The sequence below is a fragment of the Enhydra lutris genome, unplaced genomic scaffold (assembly GCF_002288905.1).
Source record: "Enhydra lutris kenyoni isolate GAN:26980312 unplaced genomic scaffold, ASM228890v2 scaffoldscaffold26, whole genome shotgun sequence".
In the NCBI taxonomy this organism is placed as follows: domain Eukaryota; kingdom Metazoa; phylum Chordata; class Mammalia; order Carnivora; family Mustelidae; genus Enhydra; species Enhydra lutris.
In genome coordinates, this window is record NW_019154110.1 from 13,343,804 (window position 1) to 13,357,316 (window position 13,513).

General features: G+C 38.6%; 1 protein-coding gene across 1 annotated transcript in view; it reads right to left on the minus strand.

Annotated features, from left to right (window-relative positions):
* The window catches only part of LOC111151612 (vacuole membrane protein 1), a 153,053-nt gene extending 139,552 nt beyond the window's left edge, over positions 1–13,501 (minus strand). Inside the window, exon 1 of the mRNA XM_022509708.1 lies at positions 13,413–13,501. The gene's annotated coding sequence lies outside the window, so the exon portion shown is untranslated. The remainder of the gene's footprint in view (positions 1–13,412) is intronic.
* Positions 13,502–13,513: the final 12 nt, after the last annotated feature.

Consider the following 13,513-nt stretch of genomic DNA (forward strand, 5'->3'; position numbering starts at 1 on the left):
CTGTATTAGTGACTTTCTCTTTGGGCAAAAACCCATGAAGAAAAACAGAATGTCACCTCAAAATCTGCCACTTTGGCATATTGATCACTTTGAATTAAAGGCACTTTAAAGAAATGGCACTCCATTTCTTAAAACGGACACTGTGACTCTCCTCTTTCTTCCTGAAAGTAAGAAAGAGAACTTCTGTGTAAAAGGTACCCTCCCTTTACCAGGAGGAAGGAAGACATTTTTATCACCAGAGATGGGAACTTAGGGCTGATAAATCTGTACAAACTTTGTCATATTAACCCTTATTTTCCTAGATATTTCTTCACCATTTACTACCTCTAGATCAAACTTCTTTGTCAATTCTTCACAAATTCATTGTTCTTGGTCTAAAAGGTATAAAAGCGTCCTGCTTTGGTCACTTCTTGGGGTCTTCATTCTCTTGTGAAGGCTCCCATTTACATGTAAAAAAATAAGTAAAGTTTGTATGCTTTTCTCCTATTAATATGTCTTGTATCAGTTTAATTCCTAGGTCCAGCAGGAGACCCAAAAAAGGCAGAGAATATTTCCTGGGCTACACCACAAAGGCCACTGATGTAGTCCCAAATCAGAGGTGCCTTTCTAGCTCTCAGCAGAAGTAGAAGTAAACCCTCTTTGTAAATTAGGTCTGCCGGACTCCAATACAATAAGATCAATCAATAAACTCACAAAAGTTCCAGGAAACAAGCCATTATCAGTATAGACTTCTCCAAATGACCCCACCAATCCCCTACCTCTTCAGGACAAGAACAACAGATATCAGAGATTCAAGTACAGATTAAGTATATTATAGAATAGCTATGTATATAATGTTTACAGAACAAAAGATGCAATTATAAAGATGAACACATGATAAAAACTAACACACCTTATGAAAGAAAGAAAAGCAAATGGAACTTTTAGAAATAATAACTGTTGAAAATAAAAGCCAACAATGGATTAAATGCATGGATCAAACACAGATGAACTGAACTGGATGAGCTACCCAGGGAATTTATTAAGAACGCAGCAGAGATAAGATGGAAAATATAAGCAAATAAGAGACACAGAGGACGGAATGAGAAGGTCTATTATTTCTTTCATTGCAATCCCAAAAGAATATAAGGAATGGGATAAATGTAAATTCAAAAAGAAAAAGACCTGGAGCACCTGGATGGCTCAGTGGGTTAAAGCCTCTGCCTGTGGTTCAGGTCATGATCCCAGGGTCCTGGGATAGAGCTCCGCATCAGGCTCTCTGCTCAGCAGGGAGCCTGCTTCACCCCGCTCCCTGCCCCGCCTGCCTCTCTGCCTACTTGTGGTCTCTCTCTGTCAAATAAATAAATAAAATCTTAAAAAAAAAAAAAAAAAAAAAGGATAAAGACCTAAAATTTCCAAAAATGAGTGCATCAATCTAGGAAGTAAAATATATCCCAAGTAGAACAAATAAAAATAAATTCCACCCAGAAAAACTGCAATCAAATTGCAGAACACTAAAGTAAAGAGGTCTTAATCTTGAAAGAAGTTGGAAAGAAAGGACGGATTGCTGGAAGAACATTGGGGTGCTGGGGTGGCTCAGATGGTTAAGTGTCTGCCTTCAGCTCAGGTCATGATGTCTTTGGGTCCTGGGATTGAGCCACACGTCTGGCTTCCTGCTCACCAGGGAGTCTGCTTCTCCCTCTGCCAATCCGCCTGCATGTGCTCTGTCTCTCTCGCTCTTTTTCTCTCAAATAAATAAATAAAATCTTTTAAAAAATAAAAATAAATAAAAAATAAAAATGGAAGAACAGTTAGAATGAAAGCAGAATTCTCAACAGCAACATAAAAGCCAAAAAACAATGGAAAAATGTCAGTTTTCAGATAAAATAGTCTGTAACTGTGTGCCCAATAAAATAAAGACATTGATAGTAACCAATAAGTAAGGGTATTTAACCAAGTATTGTCTAAAATAGTAAGTGTCTTTAATGATAATTTTATTTTTTTTAAGATATTATTTATTTATTTGATAGAGATCACGAGTAGGCACAGAGGCAGGCAGAGAGAGAGGGGGAAGCAGGCTCCCCGCTGAGCAGGGAGCCTGAATCGGGGCTCGATCCCAGGACCCTGGGATCATGATCTGAGCCGAAGGCAGAGGCTTTAACCCACTGAGCCACCCAGGCGCCCCTGTAACAATAATTTTAAAAAGAATTGCAATTTGGATAATGACATATAACTCTGGAAGAGAAAGATGAGAGCTAACGTGTCCTAAAGTTGGGGAATTTCAAAATAGTACTTGATAGAAAAAGCCCAAGTAGTCCAAATATGCCAGTAATTAAACAATAACAGTTTGTCACTTTGAAAAGATTGCAAATTGTATTTTTTTAAAAATCCATGATTTTTTATAAGGACATAGAAAGGCTGAAAATGGGGTGCCTGGGTGGCCCAGTCATTAAGCGGCTGCCTTCGGCTCAGGTCATGATCCCAGGGTCCTGAAATCGAGCCCTACATTGGGCCCACTGCTCTGCAAAGAGCCTCCTTCTCCCTCTCCCATTCCCCCTGCTTGTGTTCCCTCTCTCATCATGTCTCTCTCTGTCAAATAAATAAATAAAATCTTAAAAAAAAAAAAAAGGCTGAAAATAAGACAAAAGATAGAAGTCATAATTAGGGACAGCGAACATAATGATAAAAGATTTAACTCAGTAGGAAGACAGAACAATTCTAAATTTGAAAGCACCAATACAATATAGCATCAAAATTTAGAACATAAAAATTGTTAAAAATACCCAGAGCAATGGATAAATCCAACCTTATACTGGGAGATTTCAAAACAACTATTAGTTACTGATATTTCAAGCAAACAAAAACAATGTTAAGCAATGATAAAAGATTTTTTTTTTAAAGATTTTATTTATTTATTTGACAGAGATCACAAGTAGGCAGAGAGGCAGGTAGAGAGAGAGAGGTGGAGGCAGGCTCCCTGCGGAGCAGAGAGCCCGATGCGGGGCTCAATCCCAGGACCCTGGGATCATGACCTGAGTGGAAGGCAGAGGCTTAACCCACTGAGCCACCCAGGCGCCCCAGCAATGATAAAAGATTTTAACAATACAATTAAGAAATAAAATGTAGGGGACAGCTGGGTGGCTCAGCTGGTTAAGCATCTGCCTTTGGCTCAGGTCATGATGCCAGGATCCTGGGATAAAGTCCCTGATCGGCTCCCTACTCAGAAGGGATTCTGCTTCTCCCTCTGCCCCTCCCCCCAATTCATGTGCAAGCCTGCTCTCTATCTCAAAAAAAAAAAAAAGAAAAGAAAAGAAAAGAAAAGAAAATCTTTGGGGGGAAAAAAAAAGAATAAAATTTCCTTAAAAACTAATGTAGGGGGGCGCCTGGGTGGCTCAGTGGGTTAAAGCCTTTGCCTTCGGCTCAGGTCATGATCTCAGAGTCCTGGGATCGAGCTCCACATCGGGCTCTCTGCTCAGCAGGGAGCCTGCTTCCTCCTCTCTCTCTGCCTGCCTCTCTGCCTACTTGTAATCTCTGTCAAATAAATAAATAAAATCTTAAAAAAAAAAACAAAAAAAACCCACAAATGTTTAAAACAAACAAAAAAAACTAATGTAGGAATAGATACATATAAAATTCAGCATCTCACATTTAGAAAACACAAATTTTTTCATATGCTACTTATGATTAAGCTAAGAAACCAGTATTAACATATTCCAAAGAATGGGCATCATAGACTACATTCTCTGGAAACTCAGAAATTATGTCAAACAAGGAGGGCCTGGGCAGCTCAGATCATGATCCCAGGGTCCTGGGATTGAGCCCCATGTCATCCAGCTCCCTGCTCAGCTGGAGTCTGCTTCTCCCTCTGAACCTGTCCCCCACAACGTGCTCTTGCACCCACACGCACTCTTTCTCAAATAAAAGCTTAAAAAAATTATGTCAAACTTTAGTAACAAAAATGTAACATTTGTACATACTTTGAAGTAATGCAAACAGTTTTAAATATAAACTCATGGGTCAAAATAAGAGAAAACTGAAAAATGCTCAGAACTACTAGAACTAATAAATGAATTTAGCAAGGTCACAGATTAAAGGTCAAACCAACACTCTTTCTATTAAATACCTGGAATAAACAATTAGAAAATTAAATTTGAGAAATTTCATTTACAACAGCATCTAAAACATAAAATACTTGAGGTAAGTTTAACAACATACGTAAAAGACCTATTCTAAAAAAATAAGAAAAGAAATTACAGAGGGTCTAAACACATGGGGAAATATACCAAGTTCATTATTTGAAAGACTTGATATTGTCATTATAACAATTTCTCTCAAACTGATATATAGGTTTAATGCAATCTCAAGCAAACTCTTTTTTTTTTTTTTTTAAAGATTTTTTTTGGGAGCGAGAGGGAGAATAAAAATCAAAGGTGAGGGGGGGGGGCAGAGAGAGAAAGAGAGGGTGATGCAGACTCCCCGCTGAGTGCAGAGCTGATGATATTCAGTGGATCCCAGGACCCTGAGATCATGACCTGAGCGGAAGTCAGATGCTTAACCAAATGAGCCACCCAGAACCTCTTAAGAAAGCTTTTTTAAAAATCAAAAGTGATAAGTGGATTCAAATTTATATGGAAATGCAAAGAACTTAGAATACATTAAACAATTTGGTTAAAGAACAAAGTTGTAAGACTTGCACAACTGACTTCGGAATTTATTATAAAGCTAGAGTACTGATTAGTATGGTTCTGGCAAAAGGACAGACATAGATCAGTGAACAGAACAGAGAGTATATAACTAGACCCACATATACTGGGTCAATTAATTTTCAACAAAGGTACAAAGCAATTCAATGGTGAAAAGAAAGTCAATTCAATGGTGAAAGTCTTTTCAACAAATAGTACTAGAATAACTGAATATTCTTATGAAAAAGTGAACATCGACCCTTACTTCTCAAACGCAACTACTGATTTGAAATGGATCACAGACCTAAACCTAAGAACGAATACTATAAAGCTTCTAAGAAAAAAAAAAAAAAAAAAAAAAAAAAAACAGGAGAAAATCTTTGCAATCTTGGAGTAGACAAAAATGTTTCTTAGGATTTAAAAAGCATGAACCATAAAAGAGAAAATTGATAAACTGGACTTTACCAAGTTTAAAAACTTTTTGAAACATTGTTAAGAAAACCAAAAAGGTAAGCCACAGAATGAGAGAAAATACTTGCAAGATACATGTATCTGACAAAGTTCTTGTGTCCAGAGTATCTCTCTACACACACACACACACACACACACACACACACACACACACACGTAATAAAGAATGAAGGTTGTTTTTTTTTTTGTTTGCTTGTTTGTTTTTTATTTATTTATTTGACAGACAGAGATCACAAGTAGGCAGAGAGGCAGGCAGAGAGAGAGGAGGAAGCAGGCTCTCCGCGGAGCAGGACCCAGGGTCATGACCTGAGCCAAAGGCAGAGGCTTTAACCCATTGAGCCACCCAGGCGCCCCATGAAGGTTGTTTTGTATAGGTATGGAAATAGAGAAAGCAACCAAGAAACATAAGAAATGGGCATTTCAAAAGATTTTTGTATTTTTGGAACTCTTTATGGCAAGATAGAGCAGTAGGGAAAGGAGAGGTTATTCAAATTGGTTATCCATATAAGGAGAGAAAAAGTGGATTCCTACTTTGAGCCATGCACAAAATTCCATTCCAGATGAATTAACAACTTAAAAGTAGAAAAGCAAAACTTCTAGAAGAAAATAAAAATACCTTTTTGCCTTGGGATAGGGAATGGTTTCTTAAGACACACAAAACAGAGCTACCCATAAAGGAAAAGACTAATAATAAGAACACTGAAATTAAAGCTCAAATTCATTACAAGGTATCTTAAGTGAAAAGATAAACCAGAGAAACACGTAACTGAAAAGGACTAAGTAGGTCGCTTATATAAAGAATTAAAAATATTAAGAAAAAGATAACCCAGGGCGCCTGCGTAGCTCAGTGGGTTAAGCCTCTGCCTTCGGCTCAGGTCAAGATCCTAGGGTCCTGGGATCGAGCCCTGCATCGGGCTCTCTGTTCAGCAGGGAGCTTGCTTCCCCCTCTCTCTCTGCCTCCCTCTCTGCCTACTTGTGATCTACCTGTCAAATAAATAAGTAAATAAATAAATCTTAAAAAAAAAAAAGTTAACCCTACAAAAGCAAAACAGGCAAAAGACATAAAGACATAAAGAGGTATGGCATAGCAGAGGACATATATATGGCCGAAAATGAAGATACTGACTTGATCTCACTGACAATCAAAAAATATAAATCAAGGGTGCCTGGGTGGCTCAGTGGGTTAAGCCACTGCCTTCGGCTCAGGTCATGATCTCAGGGTCCTGGGATCGAGTCCCGCATCGGGCTCTCTGCTCAGCAGGGAGCCTGCTTCCCCCTCTCTCTCTCTGCCTGCCTCTGTCTACTGTGATCTCTCTCTGTCAAATAAATAAATAAAATCTTTAAAAATATATATATAAATCAAGGTCACAATGAGATACCATTTTTATCCAGTATACTTTACTATGTAACAATTTAGTTCCAAAATTTAGTGATATCCCTATGATTACTTAATAAAAAAATTTAAGGAAAATTCTTTTGTCCCACTGAAGCAGTACTAAAAATCTCCTATAAACAGATCTTAAAAACTATTAAGGGGCAGAAGAACCTTGCATATTCTCTTTGATTAAATACTTTTTGCAATGTGGAGACTTGAGAGTTTCTGGAAAGAACTGGACTCAACAATATGGAAGTGGTTAGTCAGATCATCAATTTTAACTTCACTGGATTTTGGTCTATTTTAACCGTAGAGCAAGATTTGACAGACCTGGTCCTTCTTTTCTTTCCTTTTCTTTTTTAAAAGATTTTATTTATTTGGGGCACCTGGATGGCTCAGTGGGTTAAAGTCTCTGTCTTCAGCTCAGGTCATGATCCCAGGGTCCTGGGATAGAGCCCGCATTGGGCTCTCTGCTCAGCAGGGAGCCTGCTTCCCCATCTCTCTCTCTGCCTACTTGTGATCTGTCAAGTAAATAAATAAAATCTTTAAAAAAAAGATTTTATTTATTTATTTGTCAGAGAGAGAGTACATAAGCAAGGGGAGCTGCAGGAATGGAGAGAAGCACGCTCCTTGCTGAGCAAGGGACTGAGCCCAATGTGGGACTCAATCCCATGACCCTGGGATCATGATCTGAGCCAAAGGCAGATGCTTAACTGACTAAGCTACCCAGGCATCCCAGAGCTGACCCTTTCTTGAAAGAATTCTGAATAAGTAAAAACTTTCACATGCTTTACATATGTTATACCTATATACACATATATATATGTGTGTGTATATATAGATGAAAAAAATGAAAAATCTTGTTTCCCTCAGTACACTCCCTGCTAGGTATAACCACCTTTATCAGTTTTGTGTATCTGATCATTCTTTAAAAAAAAAAAAAGAAAGATTTTTGGGGGCGCCTGGGTGGCTCAGTCTGTTAAGCGTCTACCTTCTGCTCAGGTCATGATCCCAAGGGCCTGCAATCAGGCCCTGCATTGGGCTCCCTGCTAATCAGGGAGCCTGCTTCTCCCTCTCCTCCCACTCCTGTTCTATCAGTCTCTTTCTCTCTCTCTCAAATAAAATCTTTTAAAAAAATAAAAATAAAGAAAAACAATTTAAAAAAACATTTTTTATTTATTTGTCAGAGAGGGAGAGAGAGAGAGAGAGAGAGAGCACAAGCAGGAGGAGCAGCAGGTAAAGGGCCAATGTGGCACTCGACCCCAGGGACCTGGAATCATGACCTGAGCCGAAGGCAGACACTTAATGGACTGAGACACCCAGGTGTCCCTCTGATCATTCTTTCTTCAAACACTCCTTGGACCCCTTTTGCCAGTTCTCTTTTACTTAACCTGGGCCCTCTCCTCTTCCCTGTCTCTCCAAGTGATTTTTCTGGTTCTGTAGTTTAAAATACTAGCCTGAATGGTCCTGATCTCTAGATCTGTAAACCTACAACACATCTGGATGATTCCTAAGCATCTCAAATTTAACATGTCCTTTCTTCCTTATTCCCATCCCCCGCTTTGTAACAAACCTGGTCTCCCCAAATCTTCCCTCTCCTAGTACTTGGCATAACCATCCACCCAATTACTAAATCCAGAAGCATAGTCATTCCTGACTCTTCTCATTTCCCTACTCATCACATCTAATCCAGGACCCAGTCCTATTTCAAATATATTTAGTAACCACCTACAGCTCTCCACTTTTTTGTCACCACTCGGGTCCAGGCCATCTTCATCTCTCACATAGATTACTGCCATGGACTCCTAATTTCTCTTTCTACTTTTATTCTTGTCCACTTCAATTCATCCTTCACATATAAACAAGAGTGGACTTCTTATAAATCCTATTACTCCCCTACTTGAAACTGTAGAACGACTTCCTATTACAGTCAAAATCAAATCCAAATTCATTTCCATGGCCTGCAAAATTCTATATAACGTGGACCATGAATATGTCTCCTACCTCATTTCAGGTTGCTATATTCCAAATATACTGTACTAGAGTCTCAAAAAGGCACATATCTGCATTAACTCGGGACCCTTTTTTACTTCATAATATTTATTACACTGTGTTTATTCTTTCATTTTTGTATTTACTTTTTACTCTGTTAGGTTCCCGACTGAAATACTTATTTCTCTATTAGGCTCCCAACTAAAATATGTCTTTTCTTCCCACTGTTTTCCCCCCCAAAAACCTGGTAAAAGACCAAGATATAAGACTTTTGCTCACTGACTGGATGAATGAACAGATATGGCAATAGATGTCATTGCAGAATAATCTTCCCATGCAAAGAAAGTAAGTGCTAGAAAATATCATTAAACATCAAATTCTCAAATTTCAATCTCAAATTCCATTATGGCTTACACAAATAATGTGAACTATTAACAATAATACAAAAAGGTTGACAGAATAGCCCACAGGAATATATCATTTTTTAAAAGAATCTCATATATGTTGTAAAATATACACACAATGAAATGTATATATATTTATTTATTGAACCTTCACTAAAACTGACTAAACAACATGCATCTGATGTTTATAGCAGCATTATCAACAATAGCCAAATTATGGAAAGAACCCAAATGTCCATCAACTGATGGATAAAGATGTGGTGCATGCATACACACACACACACACACACACACACACACACGGAATATTACTCAGCCATCAAAAAGAATGAAATCTTGCCCTTTGCAAAGACATGGATGGAGCTAGAGTGTATTATGCTAAGTGAAATAAGTCAGAGAAAGACAAATACCGTATGATTTCACTCACATGTTGAAGTTAGGAAACAAAACAGATGAACAAAGGGAAGGGGAAAAAAGGAGAGGGTAACAAAATATAAGAGACTCAACTATAGAGAGCAAACTGAGGGTTGATGGAGGGAGGTGGGCAGGGGATGGGCTAAATGGGTGAAAGGCATTAAGGAGGGCACTTTGGTGAACACTATATATAAGTGATGAATCACTAAATTCTACTTCTGAAACCAATATTACCCTATATGTTAACTAACTAAAATTTAAATAAAAACTTGAAACAAAACAAAACAAAAATACTGAGCAAACAATGATCAAGTTAGCAGCAATGAAAAGATATGCTTTCAAAAAGGATTGGGAAAGAGTTCTCTCAGCAACTGCTCAGCAGACTACATGATGGTAACAATGGTAACAGTCATGGTTAACTACATGCCATTCCGAATGCTTCACTTAAATCTATTCATTTAACCATAACAGTAAAGGTACTGACTTCATTGTCTAGGAGGAAATTGAGATGGAAAGAGGTCAAGTAACTAGCCCAAGGGTTGCACAGCAGTAAGAGCTGGAATTTGAAACAAGGCAATCTAGCTTACTAGTCCTGGCTCTTAACACTATCTATCTAGTCCTTCCAAAAAAATCCATAAAGACCAAGCTTATGATTAAAGAACTTCAAGAACAAGAGAAAACATCACAATGAACTACTGAAAAGACTATGTATCTCTGAATACCACAAACTCTTCAGCAATTACCATTAAGCTGGGACCATGGATTACTCAGTGGGTTGCCCTTGCTTAACTCAAAAATGCCTTAAGCTTTGGCTTAATCTTTTATCTGACACAGAAAAGTATCACCTGTTCAAATTTCCAAAACCTTCAAGGAGCATAATATTTTTAAATAAGCTTTACAGAGCGTTTACATAATACATAATATCAGTTTGGCAAACCCTATACAAAGCTGCTTTACCGGAGTTTCTTTTTTTTTTTTTTAAGATTTTATTTATTTATTTGACAGACAGAGGCCACAAGTAGGCAGAGAGGTAGGCAGAGAGAGGAAGGGAAGAAGGCTCCCTGCTGAGCAGAGAGCCTGATGCGGGGCTCTATCCCAGCACCCTGGGATCATGACCTGAGCCACCCAGGCGCCCCTTTACCAGAGTTTCTTGAAGCAATAAACTCTTTAAAAGTTTACCCCTCAAAGTATCTGCAAGTCTGTGAAGTCAGATTATTAGCTAATACAATAACAATCACTTAACTCATCCAATTTGTTTCTGAGGTTAGTAAAGATCCTGTACTCTAGAGTTTATTTCTATACCAAAGAGAGAGAAAGAGACACCAACAAAGAGCACTGGGCAAAAGAGCAGTGATAATAATTATCTAGCTCTCTGATCTCCAAAAAAGGGGATAAACTAAACAGGTTTTGTGAAATCAGTAGGAGCAAAACGGTTCTTATCAAGACAAAGAGTTAGAGATTCCTACAGTGGCTATCTACCCAAAATAAAATACAGAAATGACTCTACAGATTAACAGATAATTAATATAACAGAATATTAAAATTACAAAGAACTGGGGGAAATTTTTTTAGCAGGAAGAAAGAAATTAATACAGTTTCCTACTTATTACCAACAACATTCGTTCAGTAGAGACGTGTAACAAAGATACTCTCTTTTCCACTTGTCAGAAAGAAGACACCTTGATACCTGATAGTAATGAAGTATGAATTCCGAATAACTGTTCTGAAGAACAGAATTTTCTTTTTTTCTTTCCTTATTCCATTCCACTGCGAATACTGCCAAGCACAGTGTTTTTGTTTTCCTAGAATTTAAGACTAAATAAGCTAAAAAGGGGAAACATGTATACCTATAAATACCTTTAACACATGAAAGAAATCATTTTCATGCAAACCAGGAAATATTTCCAAACTATAAAGAGATGCCTGGAGACCACCTTAGCAGAACAGAAAGAACACGTGGGACCTCAATTCCAGTTCAGGTTCTGGTACTACCTAAATCATATGACGTCAGGCAAGCCAATTGCTGATTGCTGCTGAGGAAGAATACAACTATATGTTCACAGAGGTTGATTCTAATTCCAAATATTGCTTTCAATGGGTATCGGTAAAATGACAGGTTTTTTTACTTAATAATGTAAATAAGGCTACTTTTAACCATTAGTTAACTATATATAAGCACCTTCCTCTGTACTTGGAAATTCTTTTTTTTAAGATTTTTATTTATTTATTTGACAGACAGAGATTACAAGTAGACTGAGCAGCAGGCAGAGAGAGAGAAGAAGGGAAGCGGGCTCCCTGCTGAGCAGAGAGTCCGACGTGGGGCTCGATCCCAGGACCCCAGGATCATGACGTGAGCTGAAGGCAGAGGCTTCAACCCACTAAGCCACCCAGGTGCCCCTGTGCTTGGAAATTCTAAAGTGACAATACACAATGACCAACAAAGATCAGATTTAAACCCCCAAATGCAAAACTATATTCATTTTCCAGTCACCTACTTATTAACCATGGTGACTAATCAATGGGTTATAGTATCAAGCTATTCCTAGGTAGCTTTTATTGGGTTCAAAAGTAGGACAAAGATCATCTCAGGAAAGTGTGTGATATGTTCTGATAAATAACACACTTAATATAAAACTTAAAACTGTGAAATGATACATGCAACAGAATTCCACACTGTTTTCAGTCTAACATCACCGTATTTTCATTTCTACAGTGATTTCCCATTTCCCACCTCACTTAATCACTGTGACAATCCTTTGAAATAAGTAAGCAGTATTTTACCAACACAATCCAGACCACCTTAGAAAGTTAGGTAACCTATCAATCATTATTCTAGAATGCAAATCACAGAAATTAAACTGTATTAATCAAGTAGGATATATCCCTCAATGGGGGGGGGAGCTTTAATGTTTTAAGGTAATACAGGCAAAGAAATAAAATATAAAAGATTTCTACTATAGAGTCATTTCACACCCATACAAATAGGCCCCATTTGTCTAGGTACTATCATCACTCTTCCAAAGGTCAATAAAAACACATTGTAGAATGCATAAAATGTTGTCTAATAAATAATTTCTTACTATCATTTATGCTAAAAATACACGACTAAAATCACAGCTCATAATACAATTAATAGGCAGTAGCTGTAGGAACATTAAATTCTCTATCATTACAACACCAGAAAAACTTGTACAAGCTTCTCCAGAAGATCAGTGTAGTCTTGTCTACAATTTTTCTGACATCAGCCTCAAAGGAGAATTGAAAAACATTAAAGTTAGGAAAAGCAGCCGTCTTGCCATGGTAGCCAAACAGTTCTAGAACCTATATGAGATTTTTGCATGGATTTGCAGAAAAAACAAAAGATAACAGTTTAAACCTACTGGAGGTCATTAAGTAATCTTAGTGTGACACAGGGCCACATATGTCTTCCTGGAAGTTTAGAGATTAGGCTGACCTCCAGGTTTTATTGCAAATACTTCCACTGTAATAGAAGAACAAGGTGTGGGGGCGGGGGCGGTTAGGGACTTGGAAGCAGAAGAGAACCCTACTCTTCATAAAGTAGGAGATCCGTGAGGGCTCTTTGCAAAAGATCAACGGAGCGAAGGCCCCATTCCCTTGGCCACAGACGCTTAAGACGGCACTTATATGCCTGAATTTTGTTTAGCAGCGAATACGTTTAGTATCATGTGTTACCATGTCAGTGGTTGGGGAGGTCAAACTGACAGGTCCTGAGAAACAGCTTGGTCATCAGCAGGGAGGATCTCATTTACTCTGAGGTCCTAGACACCCAGGGAGGAAGAGATGAGTACCGTACAGAGCTTAGAACAGCTTCCAAGTCCGCGACAATGAGAGCGAATGGTAGGAAACCCGTGTATGGGTTCACTGTACTGGTAGCCAACTCATGAAGAGGTGTCCCAGATAACCTGGCTACCGCCAGACTGAGACACAGAGCCAGCAGCGCCCTAAAACACTGCCTGAAGTCGAAATTATGGTGCCCCAGATCTGCATGGTCTAAGTGGCAGAGCTGCGGAAGAAGTCAAGCTCTGAGGATAGTCTCAGGCTTCCGTCCCCAATTCCACGCGCTGGCTTACCTACCCGCTCTGACCCCGGCTTCTCCGGATCTCAGGATCCTGCAAGCGGCTCGAGACCGCCTCTCACACCCGCCGCTGCGGTCCGGCCAACCGGAACTCACAGGC